Below are 24,162 nucleotides of genomic sequence, written 5' to 3' on the forward strand. Positions count from 1 at the left end.
TAAATGTCAGAATAAAGAGAGACAGAGCTGTCTATTTTTTATCACTTTGATCAAATTTAGGAGTACATATACATTAAGTTTATTGTTAATTAGTAAGAAACTCCAGACGATTCCATTCTGAGCTGAAGAAGCTTCTGATAGGTTAGTAGAGTCCATGTGAGTAAACTGGTGGCACAGCTGTGGATGCATATAAGGCAAAACACAGAGCCTGTTTCTTTGAAATGGGAAAATCAAGAGATGTCAACCAAAACACCAGGAACAGAACTATGGAGCTCCATAAGTGTGGCTCAGTTTGAATACAATTTGGTGCCATTTGCAATTAAGAAATACAAATAGTTTCTCTCTTTACTCTTAAAGTTAACAAATATGTTTTTTATATTTATCAATCTAAAAAAATAAACATTTAGTCCGATTTGATGTTACAATTAAAAAGTGTTTGTGTTTTGATCTGAACAGTACATAAATATGTGGTTTCAACTGTATATTTGATGATTGTCAGCACAAAGAGGGAGAGAGAGGAACAGAGAGGGAGATGGAGAATGAGGACAGAACAGAGATGAACAAGAGCAGGTGAGACACACATGTTAGTCAAATGGTCATTTGCCAAAAGTATCACCGTATCATAGGTCCTCATGTATCTCGTACCTAGTGTTTCTTTTTAGGTTTGCTATTTTTCAAATTCTATATTTATTAAGTTATGCAGGCTTGTTCGCACAACAAGGCTAAATAATTATATAAACTTTTCTCAATCTAAATATTGTACTTTGGTGGAATTAAAAAATAAGTGTAGTGCAGGTCTATGATGATTTTTAGTGCTACTATCATCTAGTTCTGATTCTGGTTCTGTCTTGGTTAAGTCCTCAGTAGTCCTGATTTTGAACTGTTGTAGTCCTGTTTTAATTCCGGATCAGTTCTGGGTCTGGTTGAATTGGGGTTTAGTCCCTGTGTCTTGATACAGCCCCGACTTTGTTCTGCCTTGCTGCTTAATTAAAAAACTAGTTTAAGATGTCCTGCACATGTGATATATATTTTTCCCTATATGAAGTCATTCTTTTTTGAACAAAACTCAAAACAGAGCCTATTAATCTTTCAGTCATTTCTAACCCCCCCCCCCCCAAAAAAAAAAAAAAATAAAAATAAAAATAAAAATACCACATGCATACTACCCTTTAGGGCTAAGCCCCGGGTGTTTCAAATGTCTGGCTCCGCCTCTGTCCACGTGGCTGAGAGTGGTGTGTAGGACGTGGGCGATGGCATCCTCTGTGGATCTGGGGTGGCTGTAGCTCAGGTGGCAGAGCAGGTCAGCCACTAATCAGAAGGTCGGTGGTTCGATCCCAGGCTGCATCCTGGCTGCATGCCAAATATCCTTGGGCAAGATACTAACCCCATGTTTGCTTACTGGTGGTGGTCAGAGGGCCCGGTGGCGCCTTTGTCCGGCAGCCTCGCCTCTGTCAGTGCGCCCCAGGGCAGCTGTGGCTACAATGTAGCTTGCTATCGCCAGTGTGTGAATGTGTGTGTGAATGGGTGGATGACTGAATGTAGTGTGAAGCGCTTTGGGGTCCTATGGACTAGAAAAGCGCTATACAAATGCAGGCCATTTACTCTGTGGATCTGTTGGATCTGTAGGCGAACTGCAGCGGATCTGTAGTGTCTGGGATGGAGGAGGAGATGATGTTCTTCAGCAGCCTCTCAAACACCTTCATTACTACCGAGGTCAGTGCAACTGGCCGGTAATCGTTCAGGGATGAGGGTTTGCTGTTCTTGGGCACAGGGATGATGGTGGATCTTTTGAAGCATGTGGGGACCACAGACTTCGCCAGGGACTCGTTGAAGATGTGCATAAACATTCCTATTTATTCTTGTTATCATTGCAATTATAATTACCCATTATAATTACAATAGACATGTGACCCTTCCATTGCTCTATAGCTGACAACAAACCAGCTAAACAACAAAAACAGCTAGTTATAAGCTAATATTATGCCAGTGTCCAAAAAACTGCATAAACGTTTGAAAGAGCTTATGAACAGTTTGATTAAATTTTCAAGCAAGTTTCACTAATGGTGGGTAACAGAGACTAACAGCAACTCACGGTGGCAAAAGCAACAGTGCATATTGACAGAAAAGTTCAGGATATGCTCAGCAACTCACCTCAGTATCGCTATTATCCAAAACAAAGTGAAGTTCGCTGTTTCATTAACTTGTGTTAGACTCTAACAAAATTTTATAGCCTCCTCACTACAGATGAACTGTGGCCAGTTGTTTGTCCTACAGCAGCCACTGTACCTATTATAATGCACTAGAAATCGGAGGGATAGAAAAACAGAACTCAGTTGACTGCAATTTGGAATCTACTGACACCTAGTGGTGAGATTTTACAAACTAAAACTTTAAGTTGCACTTATAAGGGTTAACCCTCCTGTTATGTTGGTTTCCAGGAACACCAATTATGCTCCTGGGTTAATTTGACCCGGGGCAAATTTACTCATCCAAAAGTGTCAGAAACACTGGCATTGATTGTTTTACAATTTTCTTTTATAATTTTGATTTTTTTCATTTTCTGTAGTGATGCAGATGACATGTGACATCTCTTCTGTTCTGAGTCAATCTGACCCGCAACATAACAGAAGGGTTAAAGGTGGGGGCCACAGTAGCAGGTGAGCTTGAGATGAAGCTGGGGGATCAGCAGGAGCAGTGGCGGTGCCACTAACCGATCCAGGACGGTGCTGATGCCCAGCCTCTGTAGGACAGAGTTGTCCAGGTGTCTGTGCAGAAAATATGCAGCAAAGGAGTGACACAAGGGAAACTCCGCTATCTTCGCCACCACTACACATCAGACATAGCCCGTCTGCCTAGTTGCCTCCAGCAACCACTGGGAAACCGCTTGTTTTTTCACATTCACTTCTCCTTACACCCCAGTTTTCTTTGGTTAGTAAAACATAACCCCCACATTGACTGGACTGACAATAAAATTAACAGTTGGAGTTTAGATCAGGTTCCACCAGCTCCATCTCAGTCACTACACCTGCCCCCAATTGAACTTCTGTACCCTCTGAATATCATGATTTATAGGTTTTCAGTACAGATAAAGCTTTCTCCCTGCCACCTCATAGACCTTATGACTGCACCATAGACCTCCTACCCAGCACACCACTCCTCTCCAGCCAGCTATACAACCTGTAGCAGCCAGAGAGGGTCAGGAGCCTGTTAGGATCATCTGTCCATCTTCCACTCTGGTAGGTGCCAGTTTTTTCTTTGTGGATAAGAAGGATGAGACACTGAGACCCTGCACTGACTATTGTGGGCTAAATAAATTCACTGGGAAGAATAAGTACCCCCTGCTGCTAATCAGTTCTGCTTTTGAGGCCCTATAAGGAGCCACTGTTTTCCCTAAACTCGACCTCTGTAATGTTTATCATTTGCGAGGGGAATGAATGGAAGAAGACTTTTTACACTCCTCTTGAACACTCCAAGCTCCTGCTGTGTTCCAGGCTCTGGTAAATGATGTTTTGAGAGGTTTCTGAATGCACTCATCTTTGTTTACCTTGATGATATATTAACTTTTTGCAGGTCTCTGGAAAAAGTTAGGATTGTAGAGTGCAGCACCTGTTGGAAAATAGAGTCTATGTAATGGCTGAAAAATGTGAATTCCACTCATCATCTGCCACTTTTCTGGGCTACATTCTCACCAGAGGCCAGGTGAACACTGACCCAGTCAAGATTAGGGTTGTGATGGAGTGGCCCACACACACCTCCCAGAAAATGTTTCAACGATTCCTCGGCTGCTTATGGTGAAACTGGCATTGGAGGAGCGGCGGCATTGGCTGGAAGGGGCCGAGCATCCATTTATTATTTGGACTGATCATAAAAATCTCAGCTAAAATGTTAAATACCTGTCAAATTTGCTTGTCTTTGTTGTTTGGACAATTGAATTGAAACATTTCTTTTCTGCCAGCGTCCTGAAATGAAAATCCCGAGGCCCTCTCTCTCCAGTATTCAGAAAATGCCAGCGGTAGAAGCCACAACTACTTCTGCCCTCATCCTGCACCGTTGGTTCATTAACTTGGGACATAGAAGAAACCATCCAATGAGCTGCAAGACAAACTTGACCCAGGCTCAGCCCCCACCCTCCCCACCAATCATTGCTATGTTTCTGCTGCTGCATATTCTGCTGTGATCCACACCGCCTGCTTCGCCTGCCACCACAGGGTGACCTTGGGGTGCTTCCTTCTCGACTATGTGGCAGCATGCACGATCTATGCAAGAAACAAAAGGCTCAACCACGAGCTTGAGACCCTGCTCTGCATCACTACAAAAAAAATCCCTCCTCTTGGTCCACATGGTTATCCTGGGTCAAGTATGCTCATAGCTCTCTTACCTATTCTGCCATAGGTCTATCCCCACTCGAAGCATCTCTAGGCTACCAGCCACCTCTGTTCCCAACCACTGAGATTCACCTAGTTTCCTGGGTACAACATCATCTCCAGCAGAGTAGATAAATCTGGGAGCAGAATTGAGAAGCTTAAAATAAGAAATATGCAAAAGGTATAGCTCACTGCTAAGCACTTTCCCTTGAAATCCTTGACCCACAAATTGGCTCCACGTTACATTGGTCCCTACGAAGTGGATTCTGTGATCAGCGCCACTGCCACAAGTTGCCTTCAACACTATGCATCCATCCCACTTTTCATGTCTCACAAATCAAACCTGTTCGGTCCATTCTATGATGCCCTGTAGTCCACATGATGATGCTGATATTGCTCGGTAAGTGCTTATGAAGAATAAATCAGTTAAATGTGTTCTTTGGTACACAAAACTTTGAGTGTTCAGTTAGAGTAGAAAAGTATATATGCAAAGCATTTTGTTTACCATTCTGGTAGAGATAATGGGAAGGTGGCACGCACTAGACATGTATATAATAGGCTAGGCTGACATATCAGTGTCATCTTTTTAAAAAAAAAAATTGATCTTTGGCCTTTTTCAGCTTTATTGGACAGAGCAGTGAAGAGTGACAGGAAAGCGGAGGGGGAGAGAGAGAAAGAGGAAGACATGTGTCAAAGGGCCTCTGGTTGGACTTGAACCCAGACTGGCAGCTCTCCGCCATGTGGCATAGGGTTGCCAGCTCATCCCAGCGAGCTAAAATGGCACCCTATCAGTGTCTGAGTTTGAGTTGTCATTTTCACTACTCAAACTCAGAAGCTCACAAGTGATACGTTAGTTGTTTTTTTGTTTTGTTTTTTGTTTTTGTTTTTTGCCTGTCCTGTTTGTCACTGTAGCAATCAGAATTATTGTCTGAAGACTGATAAAAATGCCCAACAGATTTATATTCCCAAGTGGATTATTACTGGTCTACTTGATTGATCTTGTGTGTTTGTTTGTAACTTTTAAGTTATTACAATAGGAACAGAAAATGACCATGGGATAAGAAAGGGAAAGACGTAGACAAGAGAAGTTTAGAAAAAGGAGAGGGAAAGAAAATTGAGGGGAAGATGGACAGTGAGAAAAGACACAAAAAATTTGCTAGAAGAAAACAAGTAAAAAGAGAACAACACAGTAGGGAGACCACAGCTACGACCTAGATAATCATAACTAACAGTAAATAATAAATATTATATGCTACTGAGCAGCACACAAGACCGAAACTCAAGATATGTTTAGAGACAGCAGCCAAGGAAGATGGTGTGTGTCTGAGCACAACTCTGTGCACAACTGTGGGCGTGAGCGTGCTTGTATTCAAAAGGTTTCTCCATGTAACTGTCTAATAGTAGGTGTGGGAAGCCATAGCCCTGCCCCCCAGGTCATGAAGTAAAGTGATTTGTTAGTTGATATCGGGAGTTTCAATTCAGTCACAGTAAATTTACTTTTCTTGCCCCCACCTCTGAACTTTGATGTGGAAGAATGCTTCTCAACAAAGGCTGTACAATGAAATTTACCCTTCTCATGTCTCAAATTCGTAATGCAGAAATTTGAGTCTGCATTACATCATAACCTCCTGGTTTTGCTGTTGAGTTTTGCCATGGGAAACACTGAGGCTGGGTTACATCAACCTCTTTGAAATCTAATTCTAGCTATATTTTTGATCAACAACCCTTCCTTTAGCAGTATAGAAAAAGCTTAAAACATGAGGAGAACCACAAGGAAATATTGTATTTTAGCTGGTTTTTGATTTGGCTGCAAAAAGGATACCATGATGAAATTAAATAACATGGGAGATGTTCCACAGACTCCAAAATAGCCATTGCTTATAGCCTTTTATTTCACTGCAACAGTAATTCCCCAAGTGTAGGCTGGGGCTCACCCAGTTGGTCAGTCTAATAACAGAAATGATAAAAATTCTGCTTAAAATTACTTAGAAATGTTACATATTATATACATTTGTTCATTTATATAGATACTGAATTTAAACTGGTAATATGAGGCGGTTCCTTTGTGATGTTACTCATTACGCTGACCTCAGTTTCCTTTACTTGTACTGAAGTTTGTGTCCTAGTGGCAGGTGGATCACACATTGTTTTAACAGTTTGCATATGACTGCGTAACATTAGCAATTTATAGCCAGGCCAGCATGCTATACAGGAACATCTGTGCCGAGTATTGCCTGGAAGTCTTGGGGTCAAAATGGGAGACGCCCCCTAGGGTGGTGGAGAATGACCAAGCTAGTCCAGATACAGACAGACAAACTGGTGATGGCTAACCAACCAGACACAGTAGTGGTGAGCAAGCAGAGGATAGATGTTGCCATGGTCTGTGAGAGTGTCTGAGGTTTCTCCTCTGCTAGCTGTCCATCCTGGCTCATCCTCATTCCCCACCTGCCGTGGCTACAAGCAAGCCATCAATCAGCCATCCAGTACTTGAGACTGGCGTTGACTTCCAATCTCTGCCAGACCCTCTGCTACCCCATAGTGGCAACTTGGCTCTTGCATACTTAAATCTAACAAATCCTCTTTTGTATAACCTTGTGTCTCTTTGTGTTTCTTGCTACTTCTGTCCAGGACCATTACCCACCACACCTACAGTTGATTCTCCCCTTCTGGATTCCTCTCTCCGCTCACCCAAAAGAGCTCACGGACTAGCTCCTCTGACAACGCTCACACAAACTCCCTCTGCCTGCCCTCCTCCCTGCCATTCACCTCTGGATCACACAGGTCAACTGGATTGACTCACTCTTACCCTGTTGGACACTTGCACGGTTTCCCCCCCTCCTTCCGGATCCTGGTCTCCCATCTAACCAGTAAGCAGTTTCCCTAATTCTAATTATTACCTGGCATTTCCTCCAGCTCCCTCACTAATCCATCTCAAACATACTACCACAAAACTCGGACATTAGAACAGTCATTTTCACTTCTCAAACTACATTTCTCATTTATACATTGATCAGACTTACATTTTAATTGAGCTTTGATTAAAAATAAACATGCTTTATTATTAGGAAATAGAAAAAAGCTCTGTTTTACCACTGATCATTTTTAATGATATAAAGGCGGATATTAAGACCTTTGAACCTCTCTTAGTTATGAGGCTGCCACAGGGGGACTTTAATCTCTTTCTACCCCCTAGTATCACAACACTATCTTCCTGATGTAGTCATGGATTTGTTGTTTCATCCTGGATGATCGTCCTAACACTCACTAGTTCTTGGACTCCGTATAGAAATCCAGCACCGTCTTATCTCATTCACTCACGTACACCAACACACGCACCCAACAGGCCATTTTTAACATGGACAGGCGGGGAGGGGAGCGATTCTTCTGCGTCTCATAGGGACCTTGATCACTAAGGGACGTAGATATTAAAGGTAGGAGATTCCCTTCCCTGCTACCCCCAAGTGGTTGCCACTGTCTCAGCTTTAAATGCCTCAGCTTTATAGATTTTAAATATTTCAGTATTGTTTTGGACGGATGAGACATTTCAACTAAGGAAAATTGATTGCGTTTGGACAACAAAAGCTGTTTTGAATGAATGAATCCAAAATAGATCCAGATGGCATGAGCTGTGAAATGACCAAAGCTGAACTGGATCCAGGACTGATCCGCTTTCAATGAACCTTATCTGTTTTAGGTCCATCCTGCAGTGCGAGCAGACTCAGACACAGTTTGCTTATCCTTCATGGAGCCTATATCTTCAGGCAGATCCGGTTCTGGGTCAGTCCAGTGAGACTGATTTTGGTGATTTTCAGTGGAAAATCTGTTGAGATTCAGACTTTGAACCTTTAAAATGTTGTTTGACATCATTCAATGACTGAATCTCAATCTCACAGAATTTTAATGAGATTGAATCTCAACACATTTCAACATGAAATGTAATCAGATTACAATCAGACTGTCTGTAGCTGCTTTTAAAATGTCACTCTAAATACATTTAGTTCCGTTTTAGAGTCTTAAAGTCCATTTCCAAGATCCTGCTGTGACAGACATTTTTCCAATCAACACATTGTGTTCCAATCAACACAAGAAATGATTGGTTATTGATCACTGTGCGACATACAGTAAATGTTTGCAGTACAAGAAAACTGACAATACAATAGCTGCATTATGTAGATAGAGTGACAGCTTTTGCAGATTTTATTCTGAGGTGATAAAAAAATCAGTAGTCACTGTCATTGTATATTGATGACCAAATAACTGCAAAGCAATCAACTAATGTTCATCTGAGATTTCAGTGTTAGCATAGAGTAACGTAAACATGTACAAATTAATTTGCTCTTCTATGCACATTGTGTCATGACCCTGGGTTTTGTACCCAGCGTTTTCTGTTATGGACCCTGTTACTGGTTTGATATTTTCTGTTTGATGTTATTGGAGTTTTCAGTTTGGATATTACCATTGCCTAGATTATGTTTTCATTCTGATATTGTTATCCCTGTCTTCCTATGTTCCCCATGCCTGGCCTGTGTTTCTGTGCTATTTCCCATGTTTAGTCTTCTAAAGCTCAAAACCAGCCACCAGCCTCCCACCTCCTGACCTCCAGGACCCCGAACTCCAGCAGGTCCCTGGAAACCATGAAAACCACTGTTGGTCTTAACTACACAATAATTATGATTTAAGAATCCCTTCACCTCAATCCAGTATATGGGCTTTGTGTGATCCCTGCCCGCACAACAGCGCCCTCCTCTGGCTCACATCTGCCATCACCTGTCAGTTCATGCAACATGGTTGCAGCTATGCTGTGTTGGAGTTGTAGTGGCAATTCCTTTACTTTTGAAAGATCAAACGTCCCACAACTTAAAGTCCACAAGCCACTGCTGCATTGAGGTAATATTTCGTACGCAGGCAAAAGAAGTCCATTGTCCAAACGTTTTAGTTGAAAGTTTTGGTTTTGGTTTATTTATCCATCTTGGCAAGCAATAACAAGATCCTTCCTGCTGCTTCTCCTGCTCTGGTAAAAAACCATAGGCCCACCCCAATGCATGCTGGTCCTATACCAGTCTCTTTATTTATAGAAACAAAATGGCCCTACAGCTCTTACTAACTAATTTAACAAAATAACAACAAACAAACAAATCATTTAAAACAAAATATTAACCAACAAATAAACCCCAAAATATAAGTAAACTAACAACAAACATTAACTAATTTCACAAAAAAAAAAAAAAAAAATAAATAAATAAAGAACAAATAGCTCCAACACTCCGGCCCCTAATTGTGCATACAATCACAATTACTTTAAAGTCCCAAAAGGAGGAGCTATTCCCTTAAACAAATCCTTAATTTTCATTGAGGATTTTCTTCACGATGAGGCTTCCAGTAGCAAAATAAGTTTTGTCACTGGCCTTTCCAAAACACTGGTCCTTGTTTGTAGTCTCACAGAACGCACCAAGCCTTTTGCATCCTGGTTTACATTTAAGACTTTCGCCATCATCCATGATCCTCTTGGAGCTGTAGCGTCTGCAATTAAAACAACATCTCCAGGTATAAGACATCTTTTAGTCCTCATCCATTTTTGTCTTTCTTGCATCAAAGGTAGGTACTCAGAAAGCCATCTCTTCCAACTCTGCCATGTACTGTACCTGTTTCCACCTTTTCCTGACATGCAAATCACTTGGATGAAACAGTCCTGGTGGAAAAACTGGTTTATTTTTCAGCAACAACAAGTGATTGGGTGTCAGTGCTTCAGATCATTTGAGTCATCTGAAACTTTAGTAATGGGTCTGTCGTTCATTATAGCTTCAACCTCACATAAAACTGTTTGGAGTCCTTCATCATCCATTTCTTTCTGACCTTCCGGATCATTCTTATTCAAACCTGCAGTAAGCAACTCTTTCCTCTTCTGTGCCAACAACACCAAGACCTCTTTCATCTTTAAAAGCCAGGCTACAGAGATTTTAAGTTTTGCCCAAGATGAGAAGTAGAGGATAAAATAGCTGGTAGGATTTTGTAATTCCCTCACAATGGCATTCATTGTCAGGTCCCTTTTGACCTCTGGGTCATCTGCAGAAATTACACTGTACTCCACATCCAGTTTAGGCCATTCCTTTTCTGACTTATAGAGAAATTCTGGCCCTTTTATCCATCTCCTACATTTGAGGAAATCCCCAGCTCTCATGCCTCTGGATGCGTCATCTGCAGGATTCTCCTTAGAAGAAACGTATCTCCACTGCTTCACATCTGTTGCTTCTCGAATGACAGCAATTCTGTTTGCAACAAAAGTATTGAATCTTCTGGTTTCATTGGAGATGTATTTCAGTACTGTTGTACTATCAGTCCAAAAAACTGATTTTTCCAACCTGACCTGCAGCTCCTTTTGCAGAAGCCTGTCCATCCGAACTGCAAGAACTGCAGCCGTCAATTCCAACCTGGGAATTGTAGTTTGCTTGAGAGGAGCAACTCTAGCCTTTCCCAGGATAAAAGCAACATGTGTGACGTTATTCTTTTCCAACTTTAAATATGACACCGTTCCATACCCATCTTGACTTGCATCAGAAAAATGATGAAGTTGTGCCCTATCTGGTCTTCCAAAGCAATTTGGTTTAATGCAACGTTCCACTTCGAACTTTGAAATCAGCTGGAGATCCTCCAGCCAATCACGCCACCGCTGGGAAAGAGAGTGGGGAATAACTTCATCCCACTTCAAATTTTGTCAGCAAAGCTCTTGTAGCAACAGTTTAGCTGGCATACTGAAGGGAGACAAGATTCCCAAAGGATCATACAGTGAGCTGACCACAGACAAAATTCCCCTTCTGGTTGTTGGACGGTCCTGCAGGGAGGTTCTGAACTGGAACTTGTCTGTTGCTATGCACCACTGTAAACCCAGTGCTCTCTCAACTGGAAGTTGATCTGTGTCCAAATCCAGATCCTTAATTTCCTTTGCGACTGTTGCTGATCCATTTTGAAAGCTTAAATCCTCCTTTAGCGCAGATATCTGTCAGTCTATTCACCATGTGCTCTGCCTCCTCTTCTGAAGCAACAGATTTCAAACAATCATCCACATAAAAGTTTCTTTTGACTGTATCAACCACTTCAGCTGGAAACTGTTGTGCCTTATCATCTGCAGTTCTCTGTAGAGCATAATTTGCACAGCTTGGCGAAGATACAGCTCCAAACAAATGCACTCTCATCCTGCATTCCTGTGCAGACCTTGAAGTGTCACCATGTTGCCACCACAGGAAACGGAGAAAGTTGACATGTTTTTCTGAGACGTGCACTTGGTGAAACATGGAATCAATGTCCGCCATTAGTGCAACAGGCTCTTGTCTAAATCTGATCAGAACCCCAACCAGCGAGTTTGTGAGATCAGGTCCCCGTAGAAGCTGACTGTTCAATGATGCTCCTTTATAAGTTGTTCCACAGTCAAATACAACTCTTAATTTGCCCTTTGTGGGATGATACACTCCATGATGAGGGATGTACCACACCTTTCCATCATCTTTGTGCAACTCATCTACAGGCACAAACTCGGCATATCCTTGTTCAAGCATGTTGTTTACACATTCAGTGTATTCATCCTTATAATGAGTATCCCTTTCGAATCTCCGTCTGAGACTCTGGAGACGCTGCTCTGCGACACAGAGGTTATTTGGCAAACTGGAACCTTCTCTCCTGAAAGGCAAATCAATGTGATAATGATTTCCAATAAGCTTTATTGAACTACTAACAATATCCATGAAACACAGATCCTCTCTAGACATTTCAGTCTGCTCCTCTGATGATCTTTCATTAAAATCATGATTGTACTGTTTAATCAACATTTCTTCAAGACGCTCAACAGAAATCCTATTGGCTGTTACAGCAGTGCAGTTGGTTTTATTTCCACTGTTACTTCCAGTGCGCAGGGGACCATTTATGACCCAGCCAACTTTTGTTTTTACAGCATAAGGTCCACCTCCCACACTGTTTATCACCTTCCATGGCTCCAAAACATTGGAAGCATCAGTGCCTATCAGTAGCTCCACATCTGCATTAACGTTGTAAAGTTTAACAGGTTTTAGATGAGGCCACTGATCGATGTCGCCTTGCTGGGGAATATTAACTGTAGAAACTGGCATAGTCTTTTGAGTCAAAACATCTGGCAATGGCATGAAATCATTTCCTTCCAAACCAGACACTTCCAAACCAGACAGAACTTGTGTACTAACAATCCTATCTTGACTCATTGTTCTCAAAAAGATATTGGTCTTTTTACCTTTTACATTCAGCCTTTTTGCCAAAGTTTCTGTACAGAATGTACCTGAACTTCCAGGATCCAAAAACGCATAGGTTTGCACAATTTTATTGCTCTTTTGGCTCTTAACTTGAACTGGAACTATAGAAAAAATTGCATCAACTTCATGACCAGCCCCAATATACCCACATGTCTGAGTGGTTGCAGTTGAAAAGTTGACATTAGAGTTTGTCCTCTGTTGAGTTTGTTCCGAAGACGCACCTGGATCCTTTCGCTCTATGTGAAGAACCCCTGGGTGTCTTTGGTGACACACGTCGCAATCCAAACGACTCCTACAGTCTTTGCTTGTGTGACCAACTTTTAAACAACCAAAACAAATTCCCCTTTCCTTGATAAAAGTCAACTTATCCTGATGCGTTTTAGCTTTAAACTGCTTACAATTCTCTAGTAAATGATTGCTATGTGAACAAAACAAACAACTATGCAGAACGGCGGAAGTTGTTCTGCTTCCAGTTGATTGAGCTTTGATTCCTGGCACTGTACTGACATTAGTGGCAAAACTACTTCCTTTTCTCCTTTGCTTGGTAGAACTTGAAGCTTTAAAGCTGCTTCCAGATTGTGAGTCTTGGATGTTGCCAAACACTGGATCTGATGCTACTTTTACCTGTTTTATTATAAAGGCAACCAGATCAGTGAACACTGCTCTGTAACCATTTTGTTCCTGCAGTTCATAGGCAACAACTCTCCATTTTTCCCTCAATTTGTATGGAAGCTTCATAACAACCATTCTCATATTTGAGGGCAAATCCAACTCCTTCATATAAACAACTTGCTGTGTTAGATTCGAACATCCTTGAAGAAAAAGAGAGAATGACTGTAGACCTTTCACATCCTCACTTTTAATAGGTACCCAACTCACAATCCTCTCCATATATGCAGAGGCAATTTTATTTTCGTTCCCAAAATGTTCTTCAAGAAGATCTTTGGCTGTGGAATAGCCCTGCTCAGGAGGTAAGTGCTGACAACTATGCACCAAATCCCTAGGCTGCCCCCTAGTGAACTGCTCTAAAAAATGCAAACAGTCGCTCCAGTTATCAGTTTTATCTTCCACTCCATTTTCAAAGGCATTCATAAATGATCTGTACTGTAAAGGGTCTCCATCAAACACAGGGATGTTTCTGGCGGGGAGGACAGAAGATAAGTTTTGTTTTACAAGCAAAGTAGTGATGTCATTTTGTTTTTGCATAATATTTACAATCTCCTTCGTGCAATTCCCAGTCAAAGTATGAGACTGAGGCTGTGTTTGCTGCGTCACTTGCGCTGAATCATCAACCTGATGTTGGGTTTGACTTTGTCTAGGTACGATTACTTGTGATTCAGATGCAGAATTTATACCAGAGTAATCTCTTGATGTTGGAACAAATGTATCGGCACAAGGATTTAAACTAGGCGCTTCTTGTACGTGCCCTCTTTCAAAATAAGAGTTCATTCCATCAGAATGCTCAGAGCTACAAAATGAATTTATTTTTAAGACACGAAGCTTTGCATTAGTGGCTGCCAGCTCTGTTTCCAAGGATAATGTCTCCTTTTCTTTTCTCAGTTTTTCCTCTTGCGCTTCGATAGAATGTTTTTTCTTTAATGCAGCGAGTCGCTCCATGAGCGCTGCCTTGTCAGCCGCAGCTTTAATGCATGCGGAAGATGTTGATGAAATTCGACTTTGCTGTGACAAGGTTTTTGAAGGTGGTTTTACACTTGAGATATTAGAGACACTGTCTTCAGGTTTTATTTCATCCAAACTTTCAACAGCTTTATCATTACAAACAGTATTGCTTTGTTCAGTATACGGCTCGCCCGCCTCCTGCAACCAAACCTTTACTTTGTCCATAAAAACAGAGAAGGCTGTCACCTTCGACTGAAAATGTGCATTTTGCCTTTTCACTTCATCTTCTGGCAGTGGCAAACTTAAAAAGGATTCTTGCAAAGCGTTTGCATCTTGATAGCATTTAATAAACTTCCCAAATTCAGAAGACACTTCCTTAACGTTCTCATATGAGGTCATTAAAGCGGAAATTTTCCCCATGTACTTAGATGCTTGCTTACACATTGAACTGCGCTTTTCTTGGCATGTCTTTATATACAAATCCAAACCTTTTGGCGTAAATTTAATGCTTCTTTTCTCTGCTTGCATCTCAGTGTCATCCTCTCGTTTACTCTTAATATCCGACATTTTTATTGTCCTCTTGGATTATTTCAAACTTCATAAAGATGTACAGCACACTGAGAGTCCATAGCCTGAAGTACAAACATGACATCCATTTACCTGCCTTTTGCAGCGGACAAACATTTCCACAGAGGGCGTTGGCATGTTTCAATTAGCGATCCAATTTTGCACCACTTTAGTACGTCAAAACTCAGTTCATCAGTCTTTGTAGTGAAATTATGTCTTTAAACTCCAATAGCTTCACCGTTTTCCTTTACGGCTTAAACAATATTATCACTCACCAGCTTTGACGAACGAGTGACATGTTGATCCAGGCCTCAACATCAAATCTGTCTGGATTACTCACCAGACAATCCAATAACTTTTATTCGAGTTCGACGGTGATCCTTGAAATCCTTATATCCATTGATGAAGGATTATTCCTTTGTCCACGGGAAGGTTTTTTACTTTATGTAGTGGCAATTCCTTTACTTTTGAAAGATCAAACGTCCCACAACTTAAAGTCCACAAGCCACTGCTGCATTGAGGTAATATTTCGTACGCAGGCAAAAGAAGTCCATTGTCCAAACGTTTTAGTTGAAAGTTTTGGTTTTGGTTTATTTATCCATCTTGGCAAGCAATAACAAGATCCTTCCTGCTGCTTCTCCTGCTCTGGTAAAAAACCATAGGCCCACCCCAATGCATGCTGGTCCTATACCAGTCTCTTTATTTATAGAAACAAAATGGCCCTACAGCTCTTACTAACTAATTTAACAAAATAACAACAAACAAACAAATCATTTAAAACAAAATATTAACCAACAAATAAACCCCAAAATATAAGTAAACTAACAACAAACATTAACTAATTTCACAAAAAATAAATAAATAAATAAATAAAGAAATAAAGAACAAATAGCTCCAACAGGAGTTCTTTGGGTTTCAATAAACTCACTGTGTTTAAAGAGTAATGTAAAGACTTACAACTGATTTTGCCTGCAGGCACCCCTAGATCCTGCATGTTTGTCACATAGCTAACTGCTAGAGTCCACATAGTGGTGAATATTAAAATTTGCCACCCACACACCACAGCCACAGTCTGGGTGTGACAAATTGTATAGGATAAAGGTCTAGTCATCTCTTAGTTTACTCAGATTGCACAGAGTGTATATTTGTTAATAATTTGAATCATTTTGGATAAGGATAAGTATAAGATAATGGGGAATTTCAGTTTTTACTTTATAATTTGTTTAGCGTAAGATTTACAGTTAAATTGTATTTTTTCTTGCCTTATTTAATTTTTACGTACTGTTCCTTTAACACACGGTAACTGTGCACGGGGGGAGGCTTCGCGACAGGCAGTGTGGAGCTACGGGGGCTTTAACTAGCTGTGGAGAAAAACAGTTTCTTACCGTGTTTGCAGTGTACTGGAACATTCAAATGGATCACTGTATTTCAAAACTGTGGAAATAAATGTTTGCCTGTTTGTTTTTCGACTACAAGCGGACTTTGTGGATTATGTTCAACTGCACTAAGACACGCGTACGGTCCGACTACCAGCTAGTGCTTCCGCGGTGATACAAATAATGCCAAAACAACAATAACTCACAATCAATAACTTTTAACATTTCTCTTTTTATTTGATTTTATTCTTTTCTCCTTATTTTTTTTTTGTCATCAAATTGATTGAAAACAATTGTAACTGAAAACAACTTATGAAGTACTGAGAAACATATGTCTCTCTGCTCCTCATCATCTGTGCAGGCTGAGAATATGACAAGAAAGTGTCAAAGGTCAAAAGGTATTCTCCTTCAACAGTGAAAGCTCAGAAATGGATAAATTATTAGCCACAATTTTGGCCTCTTCTGTTTGTGTGACTGAGGATGTAATTCAGAAATTTCACCAGTAGATGAAAGCATCGTTAAAGGCATGTCAAATTGGAACTTGAGCAGGTCTGTGCTTCACATTACAGAGGAAGAACACAGGCAGACAAACACACACACACACACACACACACACACACACACACACACACACACACACACACACACACACACACACAAACCCCAGCATATGCTATATTGCCCCAAAGGTTTCTTCCAGATCTATGCCATGGTACGCATATCTCAATTTCCAACTCGCAACTGTGATTCATTAAGTCAGAATCAGAATGGGTTTATTGCCAGATGTTGAGGTTTACAACATTAGGAAATTGCTGCGGTGCTTCAGTGCAGACAATAAGAATTAAAGTGCTATGTAGAAAGAAAGATATGTGCATGCGATATACATGAGATATATACATGAGAATAAGAATTATGAGTGCTACGTAGAAAGATATATACATGAGTGCAGGTGGTGATCAGTGCCAAACATGAAATGATGCAGTGACACAGCGTAGGGGTGTGGTGATGGTTACAAATGTGTAAGAATTGCACCAAACTGATTGAGAAAAAAATTTACCTGAAAATAATTTGAGCTATTGACAAACATATTTCCTGTCCCTCATCATCTGTCCAGGCTGAGAATATTCAATTCAATTTTATTTATATAGCGCCAAATCACAACAACAGTCACCTCAAGGTGCTTTATATTGTAAGTTAGATAATGCATACAGAGAGAAACCCAACAATCATATGACCCCCTATGAGCAAGCACTTTGCCAACAGTGGGAAGCAAAAATTCCCTTTAACAGGAAGAAACCTCCGGCAGAACCAGGCTCAGGGAGGAGTGGCCATCTGCTGCGACCGGTTGGGGTGAGAGATGGAAGACAGGATAAAAGACATGCTGTGGAAGAGAGCCAGAGATTAATAACAAGTATGATTCAGTGCAGAGAGGTCTATTAACACATAGTGTGTGAGAAAAGTGACTGAAGACGAAGCACTCAATGCATCATGGGAATCCCCCAGCAGCCTACACTTATTGCAGCATAACTAAGGGAGGACTCAGGGTCACCTGGTCCAGCCCTAACTATATGCTTTAGCGAAAAGGAAAGTTTGAAGCCTAATCTTAAAAGTAGAGATAGTGGCTGTCTCCTGAATCCAAACTGGATTCAGTTTGGTGCTATAGAAGAGGGGCCTGAAAACTGAAGGCTCTCCCTCCCATTCTACTTTTAAATACTCCAGGAACAACAAGTAGGCCTGCAGTGCGAGAGCGAAGTGCTCTAATGGGGTGATATGGTACTACAAGGTCATTAAGATAAGATGGGGCCTGATTATTTATGACCTTGTATGTGAGGAGCAGGATTTTGAATTCAATTCTGGATTTAACAGGACGCCAATGAAGGGAAGCCGATATAGGAGAAATATGCTCTCTCTTTCTAGTCCCTGTCAGTACTCTTGCTGCAGCATTTTGGATAAACTTAAGGCTTTTCATGGAGTTTTTAGGACATCCTGATAATAATAAATTACAGTAGTCAAGGCTAGGAGTAATAAATGCATGAACTAGTTTTTAAGCGTTACTCTGAGACAGGATATTTCTAATTTTAGAGATGTTGCGCAAATGGAAGAAAAAGCAGTCCTACATATTTGTTTAATATGTGCATTGAAGGACATATCCTGGTCAAAAATGACTCCAAGGTGCCTCACAGTGTTATTGGAGGCCTAGGTAATGCCATCCAGAGTAAGAATCTGGTTAGATACCATATTTCTAAGATTTTCAGGGCCGAGTACAATAACCTCAGTTTTATCTGAATTTAGAAGCAGTATAGAGGTCATCTAGGTCTTTATGTCTTTAAGACATTCCTGCAGTTTAACTAATTGGTGTGTGTTATCTGGCTTCAAAATGATTAACAAGATAATCGACCTCTGTTGGAGTAGCATTCAGGTAGCTGCTCTGCTCTGTGTTGGTACAGGGCATTGAAGATGATAACAGTGGGTAGATTACATTCTTAAACTCAGTTACAGCACTGTCAGACAGACATCTACTGTGATGAAATCTACTCCCCACTGCTGTGTAATCAATTATTGTAAATTAATCAGGAAATGATCAGACAGGAGAGGGTTTTCAGGAAACACTGTTAAATGTTCAGTTTCTATGCCATATGTTCAAACAAGATCTAGAGTGTGATTAAAGTGGTGGGTGGGTTCTTTTACATTTTGAGAGAAACCAATTGAGTCTAATAACAGATCAAATGCTGTGTTGAGGCTGTCATTTTTAGCATCTACATGGATGTTAAAATCACCCACAACAGGAAATCAGACAGACCGGCCTGTGCTTCAAGGTTTCTGATAATTAGAATGACTCGGGGGTGTTGATTCATTTAAACTAACATAATCATCCTGCTCTAACCAGGTTTCTGTAAGGCAGAGTAAATTGATTTGTGGATCAATTGTTAAGTCATGTACTAACAGAGACTTGGAAGAGAGACACCTAATGTTTAATAAGCAACATTTCACTGTTTTACTCTTTGGTGCAGATGTGGATACTGTATTGTTCTTTTTTGTGTGTTTTTTTTAATGTTTAAGTCATTTTTTGCTGGTTTTTAGTTTGTTTTTTGAGCTGACACAGTCTCTAAGGGGAGTTTGGGGAGATAACAGGAGGAGAGAAGCTGCAGAGAGGCAGGTTTCCTCCAGAAAGTTTCCCAATTATCTATAAAGCCCACATTGTTTTTTGGACACCACTCAGACAGCCAATAATTTAAGGAGAACATGCGGCTAAACATGTCACTCCTGGTCAGATTGGGGAGGGGACCAGAGAAAACTACAGAGTCCGACACTGTTTTGGCAAAGTTAATAAAAGGATTGTGTGAAACTTGTAAACATCTCTGCGTGATGTCTACCAAGACAAAAGGATCGGAGAGACTGGCGTTGTCTTGACAATTTGGTGCCGTGACCCGGATCTTGGTTGCTGATCTCGATTTGGACCTTGGCTGAGCGGAAGGGACACGGAGGGTATCGCTGGCAGAAAACAAGGTATGCAGAGCCTGTTTTACCGAATCTGCACATTGGCAAATCCGCTAAATTTCACCCAAAAGTGTCCTGAATGCAGAAGTCCGCAAATTTAAATATGAGATGTGTGTGGAAGAGAGCTGGTTTCTCTAAAAGTGACGGTTGGTGTCTCAGAAAGCAGGACTTTCTAAAATCCACTGTCCTTGGTTTGGCAACCCTCCTACATAAATGATGTTTCACGTACTTTTTTTATTCAAAAGGTATAAATAATAATAAACGCTGTATTTTTGTAATTTTGTTAACAGGGCAGAAAATGAAAGTCAAGGATGTAGAGCAGGCCGAGTAATAAGTAGACAGGACCGGCTATCTATAACTGTGGGTTCAGAGGTGACGTGCTCTCAACCATCAAGCACTACACCACAACTTCTAGTGGCCCTGTCCCAAATATAATGGCAAGCACCTTTGCATCATTCACAAAACTAACTCTAACCAGGGAAAAGCCTTTTCTTACCTCACCTGACATCATCTTAATTCTTTCTTACCACTAGTTGCAGTTCCAAAGACTTCTGGAGAGGAATTAAAAGAGCTCTTGAGCTACAAAGACAAAGAGCTTGAGACCTATGCCAATCCTTAATAATTAAGGACTGGCATATTTTATATATAGTTGTGGCAACTGTTGTGATTTAGTGCTAAACGAGAAATTTGAAATGTACAATAACTGTGGAGTGTGTGGATGCGGGGGCGTTTCTATGCACCTCTGCCATTTCTTTCTGTCTCTCTCCACTTTTCTTTCTCTCGCTTGCTCTGTCTCAGCGTAGTGTATTTGTGTGCATATCTGTTAACTACACCTTACGCCTGCAGGGACGGGAAACTTCTGGGATTTCTGCCCTCCTCCTGGGCACACCTAAAGTAATCAAGCTCACCTATTTGTCAATTGATGATCAGCTGGCTCCTACTTAAGCTGGGAACAAAGCTTCATTCTTTGCCTGAGCACTGTACGAACTACTATTAGTGAAACCATCTTCAATCTTTAAGTCTGTGTCTCTGTTACCTTGAAGATTACGAACTTGTCATCTCATCTGTGCAAAAGCCCTGGCGTTTTCCCTGTGAGAGTGATTGGTTATAGAGAGCCTGATGAGATTCTATTCCTGTGTCAAATGTTTTCTGGACTCTGGATACTGTAGCTCATCTGAAAAACAGCCTCAAATCAAAAATACTTGACTACCTGCTTTAACTCTCTAACATCCAGATTAAAGCAGATAACTCTTAAGCTGGAAAGAAAATGCTAACATCATCATCATCATTTAGCCTGGAAAAATAGTTTGCTGCTTTATAAAAAAGCTCTCAATAAAGCGAGAACATCTTATTATTCAGCACTGATTAAAGAAAATAAGAACAACCCTAGGTTAACAAAAAGTCAGAGCTCTGTTGAGCCAACCATTCCTTTAATGTTAATTAGTAATGCCTTCATAATTTAGCTAACCATTAGAGGAAAAAGTTACAACCATCTCATAGATGTGGCATTATATACAGCTACTTTCAGTACCATTGATATCTATTTGGAGTCTTTTTCTCCAATTGATCTTTCTGAGTTAACTTCAGTAATGACTTCCTCCAAACCAACAACGTGTCTTTTAGACCCTATTCCTAAGACTCCTCAAAGAGGCCCTTCCATTAATTAATGTTTCAATCTCTATTAACCAGCTATGAACCACAGGCCTTCAAGCTGGCAGTATTTAAACTGTTACTAGACCGAGCGGTCTTAGCTAATAATAGGCAAATCTCTAACCTTCCTTTTATCTCCAAAATTCTTGAAAGACTGAGTAGTTGTCAAACAGCTAACTGATCATCTCCAGAGAAATGATCAAAAATGAGAATAAGACAGTAAATGGAGAAATCCTTCTCATGCTTCTGTGTTGATTTTTTTTCAATTACTATTACACCTTGAGCCTGTCACCTTTGTCACAAAGCCCAACATTTCTGCATTTCTGGATTTCTTAATAATGTATGTAGTTGAGTGGCATTGTGCTGAATTCAGTATAAATTATGTTGACACACCAAAAGCAAGAGTCCTGGACCCGACAACATCTGTGGACAGATACTGAGAACTTGTGCTGATCAGCTGAGTGGGATTTTTCACTATATCTTCTCACTTTCTTTAGAGCTACAGACAGTACCTAAGATTTGGAAACATGCTATTATTGTTCCTGTTGCTAAGGGCAGTTCTCCTAAGGCACTGGATGATTTTAGGCCTGTGGCTCTGACTTCTTTAGTGATGAAGACATTTGAGAAGATAATTAAGAAGAAGATTTTAATGCATGTTGAACATCATCTTGACCCCTTCCAGTTTGCCTATAGAGCAGGAAGAGGTGTGGAGGATGCTGCTGTCACACTCTTGAGGCCCCTCACACCCATGCAAGATTATTATTTGCTGACTTTTCATCTGCATTTAATACAATTCAACCCTTCTTACTTGCTGACAGGCTTTACAATCATTTTAAGCTTGACACTAGTCTGGTCGGCTGGGTGACGGACTTTCTGACTACCGTAATTGTCGGGCTATAAGCCGCTACTTTTTGCACAAGCTTTGAACCCTGCGGCTTTTAGTCAGGTGCGGCTTTTCTATGGATTTTCCATGATTTTTGTGATATCGTAAGACGATTTGTTTTGTTTGTTCCGCTGTTGTACGGCACTACGTTGCCTGGCGGAAGGATCGGGGTTCAAGAGTGGTATGTTAGTCACATGTCCGTCCGCCAGGCAACGTAGTGCCGTACGAAGTAGCGCGAAAAACAAACTTCAAAGTAGCGCTACGCATTCAGCGGGAGGCGTGGATGACGAACGGCGATAAACTTGCGAAAAGCAAGTTATGCCCAACTCCACCGGTGGATTCTGACAGCGTGGAAAAGTGCGAAAACATCCACGATCACCAACGGATTTTGAAGGGCTGGACTGCTGCATGATGGAGAGGAGGACACCGCCACGGCCCTTCTGAGGGTGTTCGACTCTGACACTGACAACGAGGATTTCTTTGGTTTTGAAAGTGACAACGAAGGAGAGAAGCGGAGAGTGGATGACGAAGCCATCCTGAGCCTGTTCGTTTCCGACATTGGAGAAGAGGACTTTGGTGGTTTTAGAGCGCAGGAAGAAGAGAAAGATGGTGAATGACTGACTTTTCTTCTTGTTAAAGCCGTGTCACTGCACCTGAGCCTAAAAGGTAGGCCGAATCTATTTTTCTGGTGTGCTGTAGGTTACTGTTATGTACTACATGTGCAAATATGTACCCCTAACTTGTTTTTCAAAATATTAATAAAAGGGGTGTGTCTCCAAACAGCCATCTCTTTCCTGACAATTCCCTTTGTGCATATTCTCTTACATATGATAAGTCAACATTGAAACACCTGCGGCTTTTAGTCAGGTGCGGCTAATGTATGTACAAAACAGGATTTTCCCCTGATTTTAGCTTGTGCGGCTAATATTCAGGTGCACTTTGTAGTCCGGGAAATACGGTAATAGGTCACGATGCGTGAGGGTGAATCATGTCTTTTCTGATGTGCTCTCCTCCTCTACTGGATCGCCCCAGGGTTGTTGCCTCTCTCCCCTTCTGTTCATTCTGTACACAAATGAGTGTCGCAGCAATTTCACGAACAGACACATCCTGAAGTTTGCTGACGACACAGTGATCGTCAGTCTTCTAGTGGGGGATGAGTCAGGCCATAGACAGGTTGTAGATGATTTTGTGAATTGGTGTGATGAGTCCTTCCTGTCACTTAATGTGTCAAAAACTAAAGACATGATTATTGATTTTAGGAAGTCCTCTTATAGCTCATCACCTACTATCATTAAAACTGCCGATATTGGGATCATTGAGAGTTATAAATATCTAGGTGTGGTACTTGACCATAAACTGTGTTTTGAATCTCATGCTGATGCCACTACTAAAAAAGTTCAACAAAGACTGTTCTTTTTAAGAAAAATGAGATCTTTTAATGTCTCATCTGAGATGTTGTCCTTGTTTTATAGATATTTTATCAAATCTGTGATGTCTTTTTGTATTGCTGCATGGTTTGGTAACCTGACGGTGAAGAATAAGAATCGGTTGGGACTTCTGGTAAAAACTGCTAGCAAAATTTTTACTACTATGCTAAATAAGATCAAATCCGACTTTCAAAGATGGGACAATTTAAAAACTTCGCTTCAGGGTAGAATCAACACAGTAAAGATGAACATACTGCCACGGCTTAATTTCCTTTTTTTTTTATGTTGCCACTCTCTCCTCCTCTAACTTATTTTAAAGACATACACTCTGCGGTGTCTAAATTTATTTGGAATGGCAAAAGGCCTAGGATACGTTTGTCAACATTGCAGCGGCCCAAATTGTTTGGTGGCCTGGCAGTACCAAACTTCGAGTTTTATTACTGGTCATTCCGAATCAGGGCGCTTAGTACGTGGGTCAACCCAGAGACTACTACTGCGTGGAAA

General features: G+C 41.0%; 1 protein-coding gene across 7 annotated transcripts in view; it reads left to right on the plus strand.

Annotated features, from left to right (window-relative positions):
- LOC308397554 (ankyrin repeat domain-containing protein 9) overlaps nt 1-24,162 on the plus strand; it is a 37,207-nt gene that overhangs the window by 5,028 nt on the left and 8,017 nt on the right. Inside the window, exons 2-6 of one of the 7 annotated variants that reach the window (XR_013971808.1) lie at nt 500-570; nt 1,627-1,713; nt 2,567-2,638; nt 3,114-4,764; nt 6,993-7,231. The gene's annotated coding sequence lies outside the window, so the exon portion shown is untranslated. The remainder of the gene's footprint in view (nt 1-499; nt 571-1,626; nt 1,714-2,566; nt 2,639-3,113; nt 4,765-6,992; nt 7,232-24,162) is intronic. The other 6 variants (XR_013971810.1, XR_013971809.1, XR_013971811.1 and 3 more) reach the window with 6 other exon arrangements.

Source organism: Rhamphochromis sp. 'chilingali', assembly GCF_963969265.1.
Source record: "Rhamphochromis sp. 'chilingali' genome assembly, chromosome: 5".
NCBI lineage: Eukaryota > Metazoa > Chordata > Actinopteri > Cichliformes > Cichlidae > Rhamphochromis > Rhamphochromis sp. 'chilingali'.